We start from the raw sequence: 12,025 nt of genomic DNA on the forward strand, positions 1-12,025 counted from the left end.
ACACATAAATAAAAGGCATTGTCATTTATAATGCCAATAACTCAAACTCTTGTAAAAGCGAGACATTTCACTTCAAAGAAGCGGCCACCATTGTCCCGGGCTACTTGGAAAGTGAACATGTGCATGACGTGCTGATTGTTGGAGGAAAGCATGTCATGCCTGCAGTAGGAGAAACTCATTGAAAGAAATAGTGCTTCTAGACTGCATAAGACATTCCGTGTAACAACAGAAGTGAAAGGGCCAGTCGTCACGGTAGATTACAAATGAAGACAAGGCGGTACTAAGGAGGGACAAACAAGCCTATTAACGAATCAGAAGCCAGCATTTACAAAGGACAATGACACAAGTCAAAGAAAAATATGGGCGGAGAGTGGGCGAAGCTTGAAGTCCATACTCATATACAGCATGCCTTGCAGAGCAGTGCATGCACTGCCCAGGCTCAACCTAAAACTATTCAAACAATCTTTGAGAACGACAACTCTCAAAATGTATATTTGCACCTCATATTCAACTACAGCAACCAACAATCATGATGTGCACCAACCAGCCACTGGTAAGGCTACCACACTCAAGTGTTACAACATATTTTCTGCACCTCTGGTTAATGTCCTAAATTAAGAAGCAGAACGGTATAGTCCTGACTGCAACCCCTTATACATTGAATACAGTCTTGTTCTTTTTATACTTTTCGTGTCATGCAGTTAACGCCCCAATTGGCAACAGTGCTATAAAATAGTGCAGATGGATGGTTTATTATGATTTGGATAATGGATTAATCTCTCTCAAATATCTACCTTATCATGTTTACCAGACAATTTGTTGGTATAGAAGAAAGACGTTCTGCTAACAGGAATTCTAGGACTAATTAGATTTAAACGTGGAAGTCCAGGACTGATTTGGCTTATATGTCTCACAAGAAAAAAAAGTGTTTTTAGTAACATACCTATCTAAGTTTGTGGGAATTATTAGATTAACTAGTGGAAGACAGTTTCTAAAATCAACTGAACTCCTGTGTATTAATGTACTCACTTTGGAAAGTATTTTGGGATTATTTGGGCAGCTGTCAATAATATGAAAGAATGATAGGTTCAAATTAAAGACCAATGTTTTAAGGTATGTGCAGTAATCTCTAACAACCAATAATTAGCTTGATTATAAACTGCTGATAAAAAGAGTTAAAATACAAAGTAATAAAGCAACTGATTTATCAGTGGCCATTCACTGACAAGGCTACAAACTGCCAAAAGTTGCCCTACAATTAGTTGTTTTCCTCCCTTTTATATGTTTTGTATACTTTGTGATCTTGGTGTGGCAGTATGAAAATGAGAGCAAATCAAATGATCAGGTATAATTGTTCTATACAAAATAAATCATGAAAATGTTATTGTATATGAGTAGTTCCTACAACATCAACCTCCTACAGCATGTGTTCAGACCCATCTCATAAACACATATGTGATATACTAATTACAAGTGTCTTTTAACACAGAACAACTGTAAATGTTGGTAAATACTGATATGTAGGTAAAATAAATAAGGGTATATACAGACAAAAATGTTATTTAAAAAAACAACTAGAAGTTGAGAATGTTAGCCACCACATTACAAAAGTATCATGTCAGACCAGTCTGGCAGATGATTAGCAGAATTACCTTTATCCTTATTTTTTTTCAGACCGATCAAAAGCAAATATGTCAAATTTTATTAAGCCAATGCTTCTATTAACGTCACAGCAATGGCTGGGATTTATAAGCAATAGGCTAGCTTAATCCTAAACAGCAGCCCCACTACCTAATGGGAGGTACAGTTTCAACCTAAAGAAAAGACTTAAGGTTGATCTCTGTTGCTGTAAAGGAGCTACCTGAGCTCTAGGGGAGTGTTATCCTATATCAAAGACAAAGCTGCACCGAAATGCCTGTTTTAGCACCACGATAAAGGAAAGCAATGGTTCCTGAAGGGGGAAATGTAGCCTCAACTTCCTCGGAATGCTAGTCAATCGTCACCAGAAAATTGGTTTTACAAGAACACATACAATTATGTTCATATACAAATCATTCATAATCACAGGAAAGAGATCTCATCAAGCACCAACATCATGTACAATTTAAAGTGGTGTTTCCTATATTGCACAAAGATGCAGCGGATGTGAGGTAAGTGAGAGAGAAGTGCGCTAGTTCTATACAATATATATATATATATATATGTGTGTATATATATCAATATGGACCGTGGAGGATGCACAGTTGTATAATCTAGACTCTAATATATAGTTGTAGGCCCCTGCACTGCATTTACCCAGTACAATATTATAGAGTCAAAGTTTTGGCCATTTAGTGTTGTTTGTACAGGGTCGTCATCAGGATGGGACAGAATGGGGGAAACACCTTTTTGATAGTGTTCATGCTGTGAATGTCAAACATTAAATAATGGAGTGGATCCACAAATCATTGGTCATAGAACCTTCGACTACATAAAAGTATATATACACGTGTATGTTATTAGAAGGGTCCACAGTCGCTTGACTATTAATTGACCCTTCTCCCAACATACACTTATAGGAGACTTTTGTTTGTTCTTTGGTTCTGTGACCTATGATCTGTGGATCCACTCCAGTATTTAATTCTGCACATTTACTGCATGAACACTATACAATTGGTGTTTTCTCCCCTTCTGTCCTGAAGAAGACCCTGTACAAAGAACACTTAAGGGTCGAAACGTTGACAATATAATAGTGTACTGTGTATATGTAATGCAGGAGCCTACAACTTTATATTAGAGTCTAAATTATACAACTATGCTAACTCCACAGTCACTACTGATAAATATATATTGCATAGCACTAAGCATTAGCGCACTTCTAACTCATTTACCTCACATCCACTGCACCGTTGCATCGGTTGGGAAACACATCTTTAAATTGTACATGATATCAGAGCTCTATGAGTTGATTTTCCTATGATTATAAATAATTTCCATGTGAACATAATTGTAGGCGTTCTAGTAAAACCAATCTGTTGATGGCAATTGACTAGCTTTCTGAGGATGTTGAGGCTACACTTCCCCCTTTAGGAACCATTGTTACTAGGTTGCCACTTCTTTTTCAAATATGTTTTAACACAATAGCTGGTGGAGGGCAATTACCTATGTCATTCACTGTACCAGGAACTAAGCAGTGGTGGAATTATTAACTCCTTGCTTATGTCATATGGATATTTAAAGAAGCTTATGTAAAAAAAAAAGCCTAGACATGGAGTTTTTGCTTTGCTAAAAATGTAAAACTTTATTTAAGATTATATACATGCCTCCTGGAGGAAAAGGTCCATGTCCAAATTTTAAAGGGACACAGAAGCCATGGAAAATTAAGATAGACTATGTACATAGTTAGGAGGATGTGAAAACTAGCTATTGACACTCCTTTAGGATACTGTGAACATGTTATCTACTGGCAGGATCCTTACATTACAGATCGTTGGTGTTACTGTTTTCCTGGAATCATGGTATTTGGTTCTTAAATTTGTAGTGTGTTGATAGGAATGTGGAAGTGTTTCCAAAATATCCACATAAAATTAGTTCTACAAGTTTGAAAATGTGCAGACTGTATTGGAAATACTGATGTGCCCTGTCAACGAATGTCAAATGTGTTGCAATGTAAGAATGTGTCTGCCTTTTTTGCTTTACTGCACTTACTCGAGAATGCAGAATGTTTCCCTTCTATTTGATTTTACTCAAAACAAAATTTGGCAGTTTCAAAGAAACCAAAACAAGTGGTTCTGTGTGCTTTCTGCTATAAGGAATTCTTGTGGCATTTGATGTAGTCTCAGGCTTTAGCTGCTTGGGGCCTTCAATGAAATTTTAAAAAGGACCGGGAAATGTAAGCTACATGAATGGCAGCAGGCAGATAGCTTTTCAAAAAGACCCCAAAAAAGCAAATAATCCTCATTGGGATTGTTTTTATGTACATTGGCCTCATATATCTTCATTGTGAAAATCCTGAAGTCTTAACTTTTATTATTTGGTGGTTCTACAAGTCCAGTCATAACTGTAAGTTAGCAAACAAACCTTCGATTTGATCATGTCTCAAATTGGGTTGCTATTCTATGGCAATATCATTAAACTTCCATAAATCTATCAATAGCCTATTAAGTCAATCTTGGTAGTGTGATACCCAGACAAATGCGAATAGTCAAGACAGGGAGGAAAGGAGAGGAGAGGAGAGGAGAGGAGAGGAGAGGAGAGGAGAGGAGAGGAGAGGAGAGGAGAGGAGAGGAGGGGAGGGGAGGGGAGGGGAGGGGAGGGGAGGGGAGGGGAGGGGAGGAGAGGAGAGGAGAGGAAAGGAAAACGGTAACAATTATTGATCCACTATAATAAGTTGCAAACGAGTCAGCCACATGTGACAGATGGGATAATTCAACATCTAATGAGTTTCTAATGAATGGAAAATCTACATGAAAATTATGTTTACACTTTTAGGAAAAAATTAATTCTTTCCTCAATAATGACCCTGATTACAAGTGCAGAGCTAAATCTCGGGTTGTGGTGCAAACATGTTACAAGTTATGTGATATTCATTACACCTTCAGAGTTCTCACCTGATACATTCCGGCAGGTCAAATCTGCCGAAATTTGTCGGGTGAAACGGGTTGTATAAAAGACAAAGCATGCTGAATTTGGTGTGTTAAATATCGATTCAGCATGTTATGCCTCTTTTGCAAGTTTAAAATTCATAATAGGAGATTTTCCAACACATGTGGTGAATACCTCACTCTGGGCTAATATTATTAACCACCTGTGGTAAACACCTTACCTATTCTGCATAACTTATATAGAGGGTCTAAATGAGGGGTCTCCAACCGGTCGATGGCACGCTACCAGTACCTCGCCGACACCCTGTGAGTGGCTCGCTGCCTCTTTTTAATGCCGCTTAAATTGCTGTGCCCATTGTTTTGTTCATTTTGGCTATTGCTCACTCTCACCCAAACCAGCTGCTCGCATTGGCTGAATAGAGTAGGCAGGGAAGAGCGGGTGATGTCAGTGCAAAAAGCCCAGCATGTACATTATTGGATTGCCCACTGGATACCATGCCACCTGCCTTCTGCCACCTGGAACCACGCTTTAAAACCCCTGATATGTGGGGCTGGATCGCGGGTGCAGCAGCCTTTATCAGGATAGGGACTCCAGTGGACTTTGTAGCTGCATTTTACAGTGCAGGAGGAGCGTAACCAGTGTTAGGCCTGGGACCAGCTAAAGGTTGCAAGTTACGAGAGGTACTTTAATTTTATTTTTGAAATGACTCCTGTGAAAGTTTCAAATTAGTTTTAGTATTCAACGGGTGTGTGCGTGTGTATGTGTGTACATATATATATATATATCGAAACAACCAAAACCGCCATAGCGTTTAGAAATGGAAAGCACACGAAGAATTTCAAAGCAGCAATGCTTTATTATGCAGACCCCCCCCCCTTTGCACTGACAGACGCGTTTCGCCGACTCGCTTTTTCAATGTCCCCCAAAAAAAAAAATATATATATATATATATAATATTGCTAACCTATTTTTTTATTGGCCCTCTCTCAAATCTAATCAATTGGGTTTATGTGCTGCATTTTAGGAACCAACCCTTCCTTGCACCTTGTGTAGTCCATGTTCCAGAGGTAATTTTAAGACCACTCTTGAGTATCACTATTCAGTGTCTGCAGGGCTCTGAGAGAGGAAGGCATACCTTTTCCACATAACAGACGACAGCTGAGTAGGGAAAAGCCAAATGTAACAGTGCTTTCCTGGTCAGTGAGAAAGGAGAGGTCCTGAGCTAGAACACTTCAAGTGGGTGTCTCTCACTCATCACTCTGCTGGGGTCTCCTAGCCTATACCGGTCTATCAAGAACCTGACGTGGGAGCAGTTTAACACACAGCTTAGCAGTGCTAAGAGTACTTCCGTTCTTTTCTTTTAACCATACCTAACAGTGACATCAGTTTCTGGATACAATTCCCAGTTACCCAATGCACCAGATGTTCCGGGCGCTATGGTATCAAAGACATCTCACTACCCCATCTTTGCACCTTTGCATCTTCTGCTCCTATGGCCAGCAAATTTTGTCAGGTGTTTTTCCAAACACACTGCCTATCACTCCATCAATTTTTGTTCTGGCACAGGAGAGCAACTAGGGAGGAACGTATGCCTGAAAAGTAGAGGCCATCAAGAATGCACATCAAATGTATTTTTAGGTCAAAGGACAGATGTTATGGTGTTATTGGAATTTCACCATTTTTGGTTGATAGATATGCCTCAGAGGAGAATACTGTCTTGTGACATGTTTGAGAACTGGTACTACTGACACCAATGTGGTATCCATGCTTATAACAATCTCTGCATGGTGACGACACAAACCATGTGTCATTCATATAAGTGTTTCTAGGGAACTCCTGTAATTTTGTTCAAACCACAATTTCGGCATCATCAAAATTAGACTTAAATGTAATTAAGCTGGCTCTTGTGGGCCAATAGGAACATTGCGTGAGTTGCTTGGCCTTTAGGAACTCACTGTGATTTCCACTGATTAGAAGAAGCTATCACTACTGAAAAGGCAGGAGGACCCTGGTCTAAGCGTTACTTTCGATAGATCGATCTGTCACTGAGAAAGGGAGCAGAATTTTCTTTAACATATCAAAACAGCACAACGTATTTATGTTTTATAATTCCACACTAATTTGAAAAGGTGTGTATTTAAAATTGAAACTAATCATACTTGGTTGTAGATTGACGTAAACGACATAAGCAAGTTTTTAACTGCATTTCTAGCATAAACAGGCATTTATGACTTAAAAGTGAAAAGTGAGGATTTTGTTTTTATTGATATTCGTTTTAAATTTAATGTGGCTGGAAATCATTCATACGTATTACAGAATAGCCTATAGGATGTAGATTTAGCACTGTCAATTAAATAACATTTTGAGACCCAAAGATGGTAGGAAGAGACTGTCCTAAAGGGCTGGAGAATGGTTTGATGGACTGGCTGGAATACACTTTTCTGTCCTGTACGATCATCAGTGAAGTAGTGACCTAGTAACATAGAAATGCTATCTTGGCTGTCTCTGAGTGGCATGAAGCGTGAAGAAGTGCTACTGTGCAGCCTACACCAAGGTCAACTTTCCAAAATATTTTAAATAACAAATCTGGAAATATGGGGTATTTGTTTATTTTAAAAAATCTATATTTATTTGGGCAACTAACTTCTAAAGACAAAAATTTCCCTTAAAATACAGCAGAATGGGTTTAATTTAGTTTTTCAAACAATGGCTTCTGAAGTGTTGGCTTGATGAAGATCGAGATTGACATCACCTGGGGTAAAGGAATTAAATGTGTTACCTTTCAACACGTTTTAAGGTAAGCTTTGCTAGCTTTTGGCAAAACATTGTTTTTGAATGAATCTACAAATAGAGATGCCGAGTGTTCTCGCCACTGCGGTTTAGTTGTCTTTTTGCTGGTCTTTTGGGTTTCTACAAAACTAATTACTATTTTCCAAGGATTTGCACCCCGAAATGTACTGCTCAGGGGTAATGTGAGAAATTGTGCGGGGGCTATACCCACAAATTCAATGACACGGTCTGTTATTTTTTTAATGAGAAAGTCTATTCTTATTTCCAGCGGTGGCCGGCACAGGTACGCGCAGCAGGGCATGGGCATGTGGTGAGAGTGGGGAAGTCGACAGGTGACAGAATAGGTATAATTAAATAAATAAACAATACCTATTCTGTTGTCTGTTGACTTCCCCCCGTGGTGCCCCACCTCACCACTCTTACCTGAGCCAACCGCCACTACTTATTTTCTACTTTGAGTCAGAATTGGAATTCTTTACCAGGTGTATTTGGGCACAGTGTGAATTCTGCTGTGTCACTGCAGCGTAGATTCTCAGAGACGCACCCTGTAATATTTGGTTTCAGAACAGAAGCTAGCTGGATTTAAATTAAGGGTACTACAAGCAGCTGTGACCCAGTTCTGAATAAAATCACCTAGAATACTTTGAAATCCTGGTTTTGCAGTGGGAATATGCTGCTTTGTAATCTGCATGTCTGGCGTGGTCAGGTAAGGACATGAAAGCTGGGTGGGGTGTGACTGAATGAGTGCATTGTGCTTTAAAAATTAGGAAGCACATTCTGTTTTTTATGAAAGACAGACGTAAAACAACCTGTAGGTGGGGGCACTTGGCGAAGCAGATTACTAGCTCCAATGTACAGGAATTTTAATACGTGCATGAACTATTTATTCGAAGATTTCCCCATAGCTACAGGATTTGTCATGAAATAAGGGTCGGTTCTTAAAAGATAAGCCCAGTTTGGCGTGGGTGGGGTTTATAACAAAGGGGTCTGTAATTTTTGACAATTCTGCATAGTGCTTCATATGTGGAAAAAAAAGCATAAGTGAGCAGAACAACAGTTTTCCTTAGAAGTCCGCCACAGTCGCTGTTAAATGCTGGTGTTGCGGGATACCAAAGCTGTATCGCCTAGATTCCACCTCAGTCCCCTTTCTTCTACCACCTTAAACTTCCTGACTCTTATCACACTCATGTTGGTTTCCTTATCCCTGATTTCTTCCTTTGCCACTGATTACGCATCTTTCTCCTACTCCTTCTTTCCCGCTTTTCTGCCTTTTTCCGTCACGCTCTGGATAAGAGTCAGATGATGAACAATGAATCCATGTCCCCAACAGTAAGTGCTGCTGCCCACCACCTGCAACCACCGGCACAAATTAACCAATAGTCTCTACCCTCTGAGAAAAATACTTAGGTGTGACACGATCTTTTCTCATACACGTATCTCTTAAAGTTGTTTTGGCCCCAGAATTGTACGGTGCTTGAGATAAATTGGCAGTGCATTTCAGGCTTTATTTCCCAAAGTTAAACAGCCATGAGTTGTTAAGCATAGGCACACATATTGCTACGGTTCATGCTCTTTCAATAATCTTGACATTTTAAATAACACTTGACAGTGTCAAAGATTATTTATTTTCCTTGTGTCACTATCGTTTTCTTTCCTGCATAGTAAGACCATCGATGGGCTGCTGCGCCAAGGCCATTGATCAACCACAAATCACAAGCTAAAACGAAAGGGAGCTCGTTCTAGAACAACGCCTGCGCCCACTGTCCTGCGGAAAACATCTGTTCACACAGATTTAACTGAGCCATGGCTGCTAAAAAGCATTAGGCCGAATCTGTCGGCTACTCAGCAAGCAGAGAGGAATGTTTACGTTTTGGCCGACATCCAAAGAACATGGCTGAGCACATTCCTTCAGCCTGAAAGAGATCAAGAACCAACCAGGACCAGGCTACCATGTGGCTAGACCCTGCAATCCTACCCATTTCGTGCAGGGTCAGAAGTAATTCTGTAGGGGGAGGGGTAGGGGGGGGGGGGGGTGTGGCGAGCTATTCAGAGAATTCGAACAATCCACTGCCCAGTATGAAGAGCAGAGAGAAACACACTGCGATGTAAAGGTGCTTGTAGCAAATGTGTCGCTGCTCTCTATAGCAAAGGAAAAACCCTTTTCTGCAAACACTTATTTGAGTGGGGGAAGCAGAACTAGCCATTCCAGCACGTGATCGGGGGCAAACAACATACTTTTGGAAGAACTGATGGGTAATGTATCTGTTTTATATTTCCATCACGCCATTGCCACGTTTTACGGTAAGCATGCATTTGCAGGTTTTTACGTAGGTTGCTTAAGTACCGTTTTTTGTTCTAAATGTCCAAAAAGATTTTAAAACAAGAAATCCCTTGCTATTTGCCCTCTGGGCGTTAATTAATGATACTCACACGAGTTGAAAACCCCACTATGACGGTTAAAAGGCTGAACCTCCTCACTGAGAGTATGTGCATAATTAGAAATACCGCTACACCCTGATGAACGTTATAATCTAAAGAAAATCTCTTGAGATTACTAATCAGGAATATGAACACCAAGTGAATCATTACATTTTTTGCAGATGAGAGTATTTTCCTGACAAACCCCTCCCCAATCCGCAATGGCTAATACTGTGGGTATAAGTAATTTAAATTTCGGGGGGGGTGGTGGTTTGCAAGTTGGTGTCTGAGTGTCTGTAGAGAAGTGGGGAATTACTGGCGAATCTGGAAAATCATACTGGATTCGCACAGTTATTCCCCATTTTCTGCCAGCATTACTCCTAGACATCTCACCAATATTCAGCAGGAGGAGAGTCATGGCTGAACGCTCCATAGCCGCTGTGTTCCTGCTAGACTTGTAATTGGAATTGGGCCACAGTAAAACACACAATAGGGACAGTACATAAAGCAGAAGTAGTGACAAAGAATGAGGAACCAGGGGAGATAACCTGAGAAATTGAAAGAAACTGTGAAATAAGGTAGAAAAGTGGGGAAAAACACATTCCCTTTTTTTGTTATAATACCTGATAAACAAATGAGCAAATTACAGCGATTCGACCCATTTTTGCTGATTTCGCATCTGCCTATCGCAAATTGAATTAAAGGCAAAATGCACTGCAGCACAGAAAATCCTCATTCCGCAAAGTAAAGGATGCATGGTATGAGGAATTCCTGTGCCGTTCAGCCCTGTTAGGGCCCAGACAATGTAATTACCTTAATGGTAATTGCATTAAGCCAATTACACTGACACCCAATGTCAGTGCTTGAAAACAAATTACCCATCAGAGGAGCCTGCTCCTGGTGCCTGCCTGCCAAAGCCCTAGGATGATCTCAAAGTCATGTGTTACACACACCTTTTCCATCAGGGAAACTAGTTTTTATGAGCACTGTTAGAGATGAATTATCATTAATGTAAATGCAATGCTGACCCCACAGAGTGCTCCTGACAGAAACAGAGTTTTTTTTGGGGGGTGGGGGAGGGCCTGCGCCCATGGAGCAGCAGAGCATCCCTAATTCCACTTGTAGGTGGAAAAAAAAAAGACTGAATTTGACCTATGCCGAAACTCACCCCAATATTTCACCCACCCCTAGTGGTGCGAGAGAAACTGAAAAAAAAGATGTGGAGCAAAGTGGTAGAGAGAGAAATAGCGAGGGGGAGAGGGAAAACCTGGGAGTGAGTGGGAGAAACAGTGAGAAATGCAGAATGACGAACTAGAGAGCAACAGAAAAACAAGAAGAAACTGTGACAGAATAAGCGAGAGGAGGAGCATAAGTGAGAAAAAAAGAGGGAGAAAGACATGGGGGAAAATGAAAGCGCAGAGATCTAAAATACAGAGAAAGATAGAGAGAGAAGTAAGAAAAAGAAGACAGCGAGAAACATACAGCTAACAACAGAGACTGCGATTACCTTTCTTAATGTGGTTGTGTGCTATGGTCTTAAAGTGCAATTGAATTGCTTTGAGGGGATGATAAACGTGGTGCTGACAGCCAATTGATTTTCAGATGCTAACTGGATCACCAAAATAGCATACAAGAATATAATATGAAATAAACAACTGTGTAATTTGCATTTTACAAAATTACATATTTAGTGTTTTCTTCCATGTTTCACCAATGAATGGTACCACATAATAAATGGATAGACCGCCAGACCTGTGCAATCTACAGGAGTGATCTACAAGCATAATGTCTCACTAATGCATTACAAGGCTTTAAACCCTGGCAAACATGAAAACATGTATAAAACATGCACTATATAGGTTGTCCTGGATATTATTATGTGTTTCTCTATTGAGATGGGGAAGCTTTGTTAAAAAAAGAATCAACCTTCAAATGTCATTTCTAGCCTTCCTGCGACTTCATACGATTTTTTGCATCCACAATATAGAAAACCTGTTTGCCTTCCATGGAGATGGGAGTGGGGAGAACTGGTAGTTTTGTTCGGTGGAACCATTTTAGGAAAGATATATGTAACTCCCTGTCTATCCTTATACCACATATCCACGTATGCTCTTGTTCATGTGAATAAAAGCAGATATTCATGAAAATGGGCCAATTTTCTTTAAAAATCAAAATGTATGTGACATACTGAATTGGATAAATGCCACAACTGCAATGCTTATTAAGAAATCCT

The 12,025-nt window shown here is 40.0% G+C and overlaps 1 long non-coding RNA gene across 1 annotated transcript in view; it reads left to right on the forward strand.

The window, feature by feature from the left end:
- The first annotated feature begins 9,457 nt into the window (after positions 1-9,457).
- The window catches only part of LOC146785602 (uncharacterized), a 278,542-nt gene continuing 275,974 nt past the window's right edge, over positions 9,458-12,025 (forward strand). Inside the window, exon 1 of the long non-coding RNA XR_014970693.1 lies at positions 9,458-9,627. This is a non-coding gene — a long non-coding RNA (uncharacterized LOC146785602). The remainder of the gene's footprint in view (positions 9,628-12,025) is intronic.

This window comes from Triturus cristatus, chromosome 11 (assembly GCF_964204655.1).
Source record: "Triturus cristatus chromosome 11, aTriCri1.1, whole genome shotgun sequence".
NCBI classification, from domain to species: domain Eukaryota; kingdom Metazoa; phylum Chordata; class Amphibia; order Caudata; family Salamandridae; genus Triturus; species Triturus cristatus.